The sequence below is a fragment of the Vulpes vulpes genome, chromosome 14, assembly GCF_048418805.1.
Source record: "Vulpes vulpes isolate BD-2025 chromosome 14, VulVul3, whole genome shotgun sequence".
Classification (NCBI taxonomy): Eukaryota; Metazoa; Chordata; class Mammalia; order Carnivora; family Canidae; genus Vulpes; species Vulpes vulpes.
In genome coordinates, this window is record NC_132793.1 from 124,997,680 (window position 1) to 125,010,546 (window position 12,867).

General features: G+C 35.0%; 1 pseudogene; it reads left to right on the forward strand.

Moving 5' to 3' along the window:
* The first annotated feature begins 731 nt into the window (after positions 1 to 731).
* Positions 732 to 8,805, forward strand: LOC112922452 (SWI/SNF-related matrix-associated actin-dependent regulator of chromatin subfamily B member 1 pseudogene; annotated as a pseudogene).
* The last annotated feature ends 4,062 nt before the right edge of the window (positions 8,806 to 12,867 follow it).

Here is a 12,867-nt window from a genome sequence, read left to right on the forward strand (position 1 = left end):
CATTATTTCTCAAATTTAAAATAATTTTCAATTTATGTAAATGAAAACATTCAAAAAAACTTTGAATGTACTTCTCTGAATCTTAATTACATAAGTCACAGAAAGATTGCCAATACAATCAGTGGATGAAAATGAGAATTTTTTATTTTTTATCTTTTGAAATATCACAATTTTTTAAAAGCATCATTATAAAAATTAATAACATATACCTGTTATAATAGTTGAAGAAAAATTTGTACTCTCAATCACTGATGAAAATTTAAAGCAATTCTAACTTTCATATATTTCTAATAGGAATGCAGAATGATGTAGCCAATTATAAAATTAAATATTCATTTACCACTCAACAATCCTGATCCAAGGGATGCCTGGGTGGCTCAGCGGTGGAGCATCTGCCTTTGACTCAGGGTGTGATCCCAGGATCCTGTGATCAAGTCCCACACCAGGTTCCCCTCAGGGAGCCTGCTTTTCCCTCTGCCTGTGTCTCTGCCTCTCTCTGTGTGTCTTGCATGAATAAATAAATAAAATCTTTTAAAAAAAAATGCCAATCCAAGATATATATCTAAGAGAAATAAGGACATATATTCTCACAAAGACCCTTATGTGAAGGTTCATAACTATATTTATAATCACCAAAATATAATCACCAAGTATCTATCAACCAGTGAATGTATGAATTATGATACATTTATATAAAAGAATAAGAAATAATAATTATAATAATAGGTAATATGGAGGTATGTCAAAAGCTATGTAAAAGAGTATAAAGGCAAAACTAAAAGCATAGGAATCACCGGATGACTGAGAAGGGTTCCAGAAGGGCAGTTGTGAAGGAGGAGGTGGGAATAGAGAGGCAGCAGTTGTGTTCCTAGGCAGATGCATTGTAGGAAGGGGTGCATATGGATTGAAGCTCAGGAAATGCATTGCCTTCAAACTCTCCAAGCCTGTACACTCTTGGAAAGTCTTTGTGGACTAGGGTGCATGTCACACAATTGAAAACTGCTTAACCATAAGACAACAAAAACCCTGCAAATGTCTAGAATGACTCTGGAGGGTGATACTATTACCCTGGCAAATCAACATCTCAACTGATGTGCTGCTGCTCTCATTCCCCATTGTCATCTGTCCCATTTTCATGTCAGTCACAATCAGATCCTTGGCGTTTTCCCAAGGCCCAGGCCTGCTCCGTGCCCAGAGATGCTTCTCCCAGATATGGACATGACTCCACTTATTTCAAGCCCTCACTTATTTCAGTCTCTGCTCCAATATCCTCATACCTGCTCTTGTTCACCTTGTATAAAACAGGATAGGCCACCCACATTCATTCATTTTTTCATTCATTCAGCAAACTTATTTGTGGCAGGACTGTTCTAGACACTGGAAATACATCAGTGAAAAAAGACAGACAAATATTTTTGTCCTTGTATTGCTTAAAGTCTAGTGTGATGGAAATAAAAACATTAAATGTAAAACATGAAAAAATAAAAGCACAGGAATCACATTGGCAGTTTCAGGGATTAGGGATGGAGGGGATAGAATTGACAACAAAAAATGAGCAAGATAATTTTTGGAGAGATAAAACACTATATAATAATTGTAATATATATGTGTATACAATTGTGTATATGCATATTAAATATGTATATGGATATATTGCATATTTTAATATATTAATATATATTACATTTGTTTAAGCTGAAAAACTGTACAGTTAAATGGAATATATTTTACATACATTATTCCTCAATAAGTCTTACTTTTTAAAAGGAAAATTTCAGTTATAAATTCTTACAGATTACTTACTGCTCAATTTCACTTTGAAAATTTTAATTACTTTAGGCATTAAGCTAATATGTCTATATACTCCCACTTCATGATCTTCAAAACAGATATTTGGCTACAAAGTTTTTGCTATTTTCCTGTACAAACTCCCTACCCAGAATCTGATTCTCATTATATTCCTAAAATTTGTATGTCAGTGGCAATAAGATAAATTATGTTTTATCATGTTAGTCCATTGATGTTTTATGGAATCGTGTATTTCTTCACGCAAACTTCTTGAAGAGCTTGCCTGGCTTCTTCATCAGTTCTAATAATAATTTAAAAATGTAATAATATATATATTATTAGTGCTTAACTAAGTGCATAGGAAGTGTTAACAATTGTTTGTATCTTAATAATTAATTGTTCAATCAAGCATTTGCATAATCTAATATGTATAAAGAACACAAGCCAAAAAAAAAAAAAAAAAAGAATATAAGCTTTGTGAGAGGAAGTACCGTGGTTTATGTATTCAGAGTCTAGCAGGTACTATGCAGAAAGAAATTAATAAAAATTTCTTAAATAAACTACAAATACATAAGGTTATAAACAAAGAAGAATAAAATAATAATAGTGTTAAAAGAAATTAAAATGGGCAATAGGAAAGAGAGCAAGCCTTGAACTTATTTTATATTTGAGCCTTATTAAAAAAAGAAACTAGAAAGGAATGTAGAAAAAATGTTAAATGTAGAATAAAACGGTTAAAATTAAGTATGTATTATAAAAGACATTTTAAATGCCCAGTAACCCACATTATTACCAATCATAAGATGCTTTTTCTGAATGAAAATAATGTGTTCATTTTAAGGATTGAAATCATCCTTGAACCAATATATTCAAGTTGTCCTTTTATTAGCTCCGAGTGTCTCCAGACAAGAGGATTCATTTTTTCAAACGCGCTTTGCTTCCATTTTCTCCTTTCTATAAGATGGTGTCCCTGTATGATGTGGAGGGAGAGCTGTGCATCACATAAACCTGCAGAAGATGGTAAGAGGAGCTTCTTTGGCTTGGTATTCCCTACTCACCTATAACCTTCCTTCGTCTATCTGGTCACTGCTTGCCTGATTGACATCTCAGTTTGAGATCTGCAATTGTCCCTCCTCTTCTTCAGCCCATTAGTCTTTCCCACTGCGTCAACAAACAGGGTGTCCTGTGGCTGCTAAATCCCTTTCTTTTCCATATCCTGACTTCTGCAGTGACCTTGCCTACGTTACCCTGCTGCAGAGACCCCCATGTTACACTCATTAGCTCTCAACTCCTTGTCCACCTCCTCAGGAATGGGACAAACCTTAAGGTCAACTTTATCTGACCCCAGTATAGTTATAGATTGACTTATATTGACACTATAGGCAGGTACTGTGGAAACCAGAGAGCAGCTGTCTTTCCAGAATTCTAAAGGGTGATTGGACATCCTTTATCTTAAATTTTACTCCTCACTTGTCTCAGACCACTGCATTGCCTTGAACTGAAGCCCAAAGACGAGAAAAGTAGGCCAGAAGCCCAACTTACATTTCTCTCTCACTTTTCTCTCATTTCCATGACTCGTAGGCTTTATGAAGATTTTCTTTTGTTGTTGATCTTATTGTTGTGTTTATTATTATTATTATTATTATTATTATTATTATTACTTAATTTGATAGGCATTTGACACTTATTCTGCTCATAAAAGGCAGGAATTATGGTTCCATTATCACAGGGAAAAGGTTATTTTCTCTAGACAGGAGGGAGATTGTAGCAGATAGACCTAGCTCCTGGAACTTTAATAGAAGTTTGTGGGTGAAGAAAGAAGATGTTAAAGCAATTTCAAACATCTTTCTTCAGGGCAACAATCTGGGTGAGGAAGGTTATGGGTTCCTTGAAAAATTCTATTGAGTATGTTGGAAATGGAATATTGTCTCTATTTTTGTTTGTAATCCTTCCACAGTGAACCGTATTTTTAACTCTAAGCAGGGACACTTCTTACAATGACTGGGATAAAGGTCATGTACTGGGAAAGAGATGAGGAGAGATATTTTGTTTTTGTTTTTGTTTTTTCTAAATTCACAATTTTGCCCAACTACATTTACCTTATTTTCTTCACAGCATTTTTCATATGCTATGTTGTATTGATTTATACATTTACTTCCTTACCTTTTGCCTCCCCCACTGGATTGCAGGTTCAATGAAATAAGTATTTATTTAACGCTGCTCATCATTTCATCCCCAATGCTCACAACTGTGCCTAGCAAAGAACAGGTCACTCAGTTAAATGTTTATAATCAGTAAGTTAACATAGAATACTAAATAGCTTTAGCAGTTTTAAAGCTAATTATAAAAACTGGAAGGTGTTTCATAATATAAGGAAAAGTCTAAGAGAATAATAGTAGTTCTGGCACCTCAAGATTAATTCTAACTGTTTTCTTAGTCCAGTTATTATCAAATCTATAGATTTATTTACCTCACTCACTCTTTCTATTTTTGCCATTTCCACTGCTGAAATCTCCTCTGCCATATGCCTTATGACCCTCCCATTTTCAATAGAAGCATAGCTGTTGCACATTGCAGTCTGTGTACCTTTCATCTTTTCATGAAAATTTTCCCTATTTCAAATTATATTTCTTACAATTGTCATGTTAAAAAGAGAGAGACTGATTTGATTTATTCATTACCATTCAGAATAGATATCTGGTCTAGGCTTGGATCCAATACTAGGCCATATGATATATCATTGGCCATCGCCTGATGGCTGTATTTTGGTCAGGTATCACACTACTGTCTGATTAGCAGTGATCAGAATACCAGGGTTGTGCTATAGGAAGCATGGTGATATGTACAGGAAAAGAACATCCTGTAGTGCTAATCAGGAGAGCTTTCTAAGATGTGTTATCATAAAAATTGTTAACTTTTCTTTAATGGGTTATAAGAATTGTATTGAAGTTATAGAACTTGACACAGCTCTGACATTTTATGAAGATTTCAGTGTCACTTTTGAAACATCAACTATCAAATCCCTTTCAAATTAAATATTTGGTATAAATATTCTTTACAGATCCTTACATTTTTTATTTACCTACTAGTTCAACTAACAATGCATGTATGGATTTCCAGAAATAGTATTGCAGCACTTTCAGGAAGACTACATCTTTCATTTGAGAACATCGTACATGCACTGAATATGACCCCATGTTTACTTACCTGTTGGCAATAATGTACAGAGATATTGCATTTTTGGCTAGAGATAAGATAAGGTACTGTTATGAGAAATATCTTTGAAGCTTGCGTAACACAGATTTATAAGGAAGACTATATTCCCTTTTTTCAGGTATATAGTAATTAACTTATGGATTTCAACTCAACAAAGTTTTACATGTTTATAATCAGATTTCACTAGAATTTAGTATTTTGAACATCAAAATCTCAAAATAGTGTTTTTCTCACAAAAGAGGTAAGACATTTTGAACATCAAAACCTCAAAATAGTGTTTTTCTCACAAAATTTGTGGAGATAAAAGCCATTATGCAAACTCTATTTACTCTAAGAGAATGAGATTTATCACAGGTAATATACACTATATTTTTAATTCATTTAAAAATCACATGAAATTTCATGCATGGACAAAAAATAAATTTAAAAAAAATTTAAAATTTATTTTTAGCAGAAACTAAAAATAATCCTAAACACAGTATAATATGATTGTAAATTAAATCACTACTTTGCAGAAGGTAAAATAATATTTTTCAAGTTGTCTTAATGAAATTAAGACATACACAATTATATCTGAAACAGGCCATGTATGCATGTAAATGTCTGATAAAGTTTCATAAACTTGATATCTTCATTTTTGAAGATTTATAGAAGATTTATACTAGTTTCCCAATGTAAATTATATACAAATGTGGACTTTTAAATATGGTTTAATGGTTTCTAAATAGTGTTCTGGCATAAGTACTAAATAATTAGCTCTCTTAGGAATCACATACTTAATTTTTTAATTGATTTTGTTTTTAGAGAAGTTTTAAACTCACAGCAAAATTGAGTGGAATAAAGAGAGATTTTTCCATCTCATCCCAAACATTGTAAAAATTAATTCTGTGGAAATTCTAATTTTAAAAAAAAAGTTTAAACTTTTGTACTATTTATGATAATGGTTGAATACAAGCCAGTGCATTTTTATTATTATTATTAAGTGGTAGGAAATGCACACTTAAGTGAGCTAGGTTCAATTTAGCTCTTTGCAATCTTTGGAAAGCAATTGTTCAGGTGAAAGGATGCTATGTTAAGAATAAGGACAGTAGTACACAGGTTCTATTAATTTAGCAGATGCCTAAGCAATGAAATTCTGAAATCAGAGGCAACATTGTGACTCTTACTTTTTAAGTAATTATTTTAATTCAGTTCTTGATTATTTCTGCTATAAAATGGGCACTGGACATATGGTCATTTTAAATGCAAATATTCCATATCTGAAGAGGAATAGACACATGCCTATATGGAGTATTATGTAGAAGATAAGGTGACTTGACAATGAATAAAATTACATTGAGCATAAATTTCCTTGTCCATCCAGATATCAGTGAGGCATGGCAAAATGCATTCCCTTAGAAGAGAGGGTAAAGGAAAAAGAAAAATGGATCTGGGCATATATGAATAATGAATAAATCTTCTAATGATATACCTTGATTTTTTATGTTAGAATCATTAATCAGGAAATTACTCACAGAGTTCCTTGAATCAAAAATAAAGAAAAATGAGTATATAAATTGTTCCAATTATAATTTGTTAGATATGCTAATGATACAGGCTGCTGGGAAAACAAGGTTTCCCAGTTAATTTGTTTCTGCAATCTGGTTTTCTGATTTACCTTCAATAAAAGTATTATGAGGCAAGTTAAGTCACTGATTTTCATTCATTATGTCCCTATTTATTATGTAAGAAGAGAGAAAATATGATGTCAATGATATGCAAACATAATTAAAACTGCTTATAAAATTTCTTTCAATCATTTAATTAATTTGATTAAAATAAAGCATAATGGAAACTTATACACTAAGATGTTAGGTTTGCAAACAAACTATATTTCCCCCTTTGTTCTTACTAAAGTATTTAACTTAAATTTGTCATGAAGATAGGGTTAAATAATTTCTGTTTGGCTTAATCATAAAACGGTAGTACTTAATGAACTGAACAGAACTTTTAAATACTACTATTAATTTAGTGCTGAAGGTTAATCTTAAGGTTAGATCTAAAGAACTGATTTCTTTTGTTATAATGTAATGGAGAAAAAACAAAATCCTTGAGGACCTAGACATGAGCATACTGTAAATTTACTATGGGACTAAGTGTCTAGTAGGGACTTGCAGTTTTTTCTCTGACATATAAAGATCTTGTGAATAGGCAAATACATAATTGACATAATAGTGGCTGAGAACTTTCCAAAATAAATGGCACATAAAACTACAGATATAGGAAGCTATGAGAACTCTGAGGAACATAAATACCAAAACATTTATACCTAAGCATATATTCACATTGTAGAAAACCAAAAGGAAATAGAAAAAATATTGAAAGAAATCAGAGGGGGGAAAACACATGTAGAAGAACAAAGAATAATAATTATAGTGGGCTTCTTGGGGTGCCTGGGTGGCTCAGGTTAATCATTGAACTCTTGATTTCAGATTGGGTCATGAGCTCAGGGACATGGGATTGAGCCCCACATTGGACTAGCCACTGTGGAAGAGAGGAAGAAAATAGTTGCATCGTCACATGATCATGGATACACAACCCTGGCCACCAGCGTGAGGCTGTTCAAAGCTTCGGAGGTGGGAGAGATTCTGGAGGGCAATGACGAGAAGTACAAGGTGGTGTCCATCAGCACAGAGCCCCCCACCTACCTCGGGGAACAGAAAGCCAAGAGGAACAGCCAGTGGGTGCCCACCCTGCCCAACAGCTCCCACCATCTGGATGCTGTGCCCTGCTCCACGACCATCAACAGGACCTGCATGGGCCGGGACAAGAAGAGAACCTTCCCTCTGTGCTTTGATGACCACGACCCAGCTGTGATCCATGAAAATGCGTCCCAGCCTGAGGTGCTGGTCCCCATCCGGCTGGACATGGAGATCGATGGCCAGAAGCTGCGAGGTGCCTTTACAAGGAACATGAATGAGAAGCTGAGGACTCCTGAGATGTTCTCAGGAATCCTCTGTGATGATCTGGATTTGAACCCGCTGGCATTTGTCCCAGCCATCGCCTCTGCCATCAGACTGCAGATAGAGTCCTACCCCAGGGACAGCATCCTGGAGGACCAGTCAGACCAACGTGTCATTATTAAGCTGAACATCCACGTGGGGGACATTTCGCTGTGGACCAGTTTGAGTGGGACATGTCAGAGAAGGAGAACTCACCCGAGAAATCCGCCCTGAACCTGTGCTCAGAGCTGGGGCTGGGCGGGGAGTTCGTCACCACCACTGCACACAGCATCTGGGGCCAGCTGAGCTGGCATCAGAAGACCTAGACCTTCAGTGAGAGCCCCCCCCCCCCCCCCCACGGTGGAGATTGCCATCCGGAACACAGGTGATGCTGACCAGTGGTGCCCACTGCTGGACACTCTGACAGATGCTGAGATGGAAAAGAAGATCCGCGACCAGGACAGGAGCACAAGGCGTACGAGGCGTCTTGCCAGCACTGGCCCAGCCTGGTAACCGGCCCATTGGTGCATGGCTCCCATGGAGCGTTCAGAAGATCCGACCGCCTCTCCTTCATCTTCTGGCAAGGAGGAGGGAAAGGGACAGGCCGGGGCCATCCTGAGGAGTATGGGGCGTGGGGAGGGCTTCCAGTCACCCTCCCCTGGGCACACATTTCATTTGTTGGGCCCTAGTCGCCACCCAAGTCTCTGCTCAGAAAGAGGCCTCGTTTTTGAGTTGTGTTTTGTTTTTGTATAGGAGCCCCAGGTAGGGCTAGCAACACTTTTTAAATAAAGACAACAGGTCACGTTCATTTTTTCAAAAAAAAAAAGTTAAGTTATAGGTTGAGCACAGGGTCTGTTGTCCCTCTCCCTCTGCTCCAACCCCTTTTCACTCTCTATCTCTAAAAGAAATAAATAAAATATTTTTTAAAATAATTGCATTATAGTGGACTTTTTGTTTGACACAATGCAAACAATTAGAGAGTGGAGTGAAATATTTAAGATGTTGAACAATAAAACTACCAACCTGAAAATATCTATCCAGTGGTAGGTATCTCCTTCTAAAGTATAAGATGAAGATTCTCACACAAATAAAAACTGAGGAAATTCATTGCTAGCAGATCCTTCTCTATAAGAAAGATTTAAGAAAAAGTAAAAATTAAAAAATTCTTCAGGGAGAAAGAAAATTATGTGGATTATAAAATTCAGATCAATATAAAGAAAGAGTATCAAAGGAAGAATTAAAGAAGGTAAAGTGAAATCTTCTGTTTTTCTTAATCTCTTTTATTATTGAAACATAATTAATATATAATGTTGATTTCAGGTATACATGGGGCATCTGGGTGGATCAGTGGTTGATTGTCTGTCTGTCTTTGGCTCAGGTTGTAATCCCAGGGTCCTGGGATGGAGTCCCACATTGGGGTCCCCATGTCGGAGCCTGCTTCTCCCTCTGCCTATGTCTCTGCCTCTCTCTCTGTGTTTCTCATGAATAATTAAATAAAATCTTTTTTAAAAATCAGATATACAACATAGTGATTTGATATTTATATATATTGTGAAGTGATCACCACAATAAGTCTAGTTAACATTCATCACCATATGTAGTTACAGAATTTTCTTTCCTTGTGATGAGAACTTTTAAAATCCCTCTTGACAACAATACATGCAGTACAGTGTTATTAACTATCACCACTATGCTGTACATTACCTACCCATGACTTATTTATTTTATAACAATGTTTATAACTTTTGACTCCTCTTACCCAATTTTTACATCCTCCACCTCCCACCTCTGGCAATCACCAATCTGTTCTCTGTTTGTATGAGTTTGGGTTTTTTTGTTTGTTTGTGTTGTTCTATTTTTTAAATGCCATACATAAGTGAGATCATATGGTATTTGTCTTACTCTGTCAGATTTATTTCACTTAGCATAATACCCTCAAGGTTTATCCATTTTTTTGCAAATGGCATAACTTCATTTTTTATGACTAAATAATATTCGGTTGCACATATATACACCACATTTTCTGTATTTATTCATCATTTAATATTTCATTTATTTCCGTATCTTGGGTATTATAAGTCATGCTTCAGTAAACATGAGTATATACCTTTTCAAGTTAATGTTTTTGTTTTCTTTGAATCAATATTCAGAAGTGGAATTGCCGGATCATGTCGTAATTCTATTTTTAATTTCTCAAGGAACTGTTTCCTTGTTTTCCATATTGTTTTCCATAGTGGCTGCACCAATATACATTTCCACCACTAGTGCACAAGTATACCCTTTTCTTCTTATCCTCACAAACACTTGTTACTTTTTGTCTTTTCAATAACCATTCTGACAGTTATGATGTGATATCTCATTGTGGTTTTGATTTGCATTTCTCTGATGATTAATCATTTTCATTTACCTGCTGGCCATCTGTATTATTTCTTTGGAAAAATGTCATCAGACTTTTTCATTTTTTAATCAATTATTTGGTTTCTTTTTTGCTATTGAGTTGTAGGAGTTCTTTCTATATTTTAGGTATTAACCTCTTATTAGATATGTAATTTGCAGGTATTTTCTGCCATTCAGTAAATTATCTTTTCATTATTGTTAATTGTTTTCTTTGCTATGCAGAGGAAATACCTTGCTATAAGGTTACTGCAATACCCATCAAGCACTACCATGTGAAACTAAGGTTGCTTAATGTATATTGCAAATTCTAGAGACAATGCAATTTAAAAAAAAAATAAAACTGATATGCTAATGAGGAAATCAAATCAAATCATATAAAATGTTCAGGTAAAACCACAAAAAGCAGAAAAAGTGAGAAAGATAAAAAAATTTAAAAATGCAATGAATGGAAAACAATTATGAAAATGACATATTTTGGGATGCCTGGGTGGCTCAGTGGTTGAGCATCTATCTTTGGCTCAGGTCAGGATCCCAGCATCCTGGGATTGAATCCCCCATCAGGCTCCCCCTAGGGAGCCTGCTTCTCCCTCGGCCTATGTCTCTGCCTCTCTCTCTTTGTCTCTCAAGAATAAATAAATAAAATATTTTAAAAAGGCTTATATTGGGATGCCTGGGTGGCATACCAGTTGAGCATCTGCCTTCAGCTCAGGGCATGATCACGGAGTCCTGGGATGGAGTCCCACATCAGGCTCCCTGCATGGAAACTGTTTCTCCCTTGCCTATGTCTCTGCCTCTCTCTCTCTCTATGTGTGTGTCTCTCATGAATAAATAAATAAAATCATTAAATAAATAAATATATATATTAATTCAACTATATCCATAATCATATAAATGTAAATATTCTATACTTGCCAATTAAAACACAGAGATTATCAGATTTTTTAAAAGATTTGTATTGTCTGTAAAAATTGTCTTATTATCTATTAGTTGTCTGTAAGAAAACCACACAATACATTAAGTATTTAGGTTAAGAGTGAAGGGATGAAGAAAGAATAACCATGCTAACATCAACCAAAGGAAAGCTGGAGTGGAGTAACTATATCAATTTTAGGCAAAGCAAACATCAGAAAAAAGAAGTCATTAAGGATAAAGAGGGTCTTTTCATAGTGATATGGAGGTCAATTTTCCAAGACGACATAACAACACTTAATATTTATGCATTTAACAACAGAGCATCAAGATAATGAAATAAAGACTGATGGAATTGTGGAGTGCCTGGATGGCACAGTTTGTTAAGCAGATCTGATTCTTGGTTTTGGCTAAGGTCCTTATCTCAAATCATGAGATCAAGTTCCCCAGCAGGCTCCATACTCGGTGCAGTCTCCTTGAGATTCTCTCTCCCTCTCACTCTGCCCCTCATGCTTATGCTCTGGTGGAATTATGATGAGAAAGAGACAAATCAATATTATAGTTGGAGACAACAGTGCTTCTATTTCATTAGTTGATTAGCAAAACAAGCAAAAAATAAGGGTATAGTTGATCTTAATAACACTAATAACTTGCTCTAATTAGGATATGGAAAACTTTATTAACACTGTGTGTCAACTATACTCAACTATTTAAATTTTTTTTAAAAAAATAAAGGGAAAATATTATATATATATATATATAATTTTGTTTATTTATTTGAGAGAGTGTGAGAGAAATAGCACAAGAAGAGAGAGACAGAGAGAAGAGAGAGAAGCAGACCCCCAATGAGCAGGAGCCTGACACTGGGCTTGATCCCAGGACTCCAGGATCATGATCCAAGCTAAAGGTAAACGCTTAACTGACTGAGTCATCCAGGCACCCCTCGAATATATATTCTTTTTAAACTTGCAGGAAATATTACCTAGGATGGACCACACTGTGGGTCATAAAACATATTTTTTATTTGAAATATCACAAAGTATGTTTTCAAACTACAGTGGAATTAAAGAGAAATTAATAACAGAAAGATAGCTGGCAAATTCCCAAAATTGAGGGTACTAAATAATATACCTTAAATTAGCAAAAGGAACAAAGAAGAAACCACAAGAGAAATTGTTACTTATTTTGAACTAAATAAAAATTATGCATCTTATCAAGCTTTGTGGGGTCCAATAAGAGCAGCACTTAGAGGCAAACTAAATGTGTATATTAGAAAATGAGAAATATCTAAAATCATTAATCTGAGCTCCCAGCTTAGCAAACTGGGGACTAAAGAGAGAGATACAAGTCTTCAGTTATGGAATGAGTAAGTCATGGAAATAGGAAGCAGAGCATAAGGAATATAGTCAATGGTATTGTAATAACAATGTAATGGGACAGATGGTATATTCACATGTGGCGAATATAAAATAATGTATAAACTTATCAAATTACTAAGCTGTACATCTGAAACTAATGTAACACTGTGTGTCAACTATATTCAACTATTTAAAAAAAATAAAGGGAAAAAAATAAA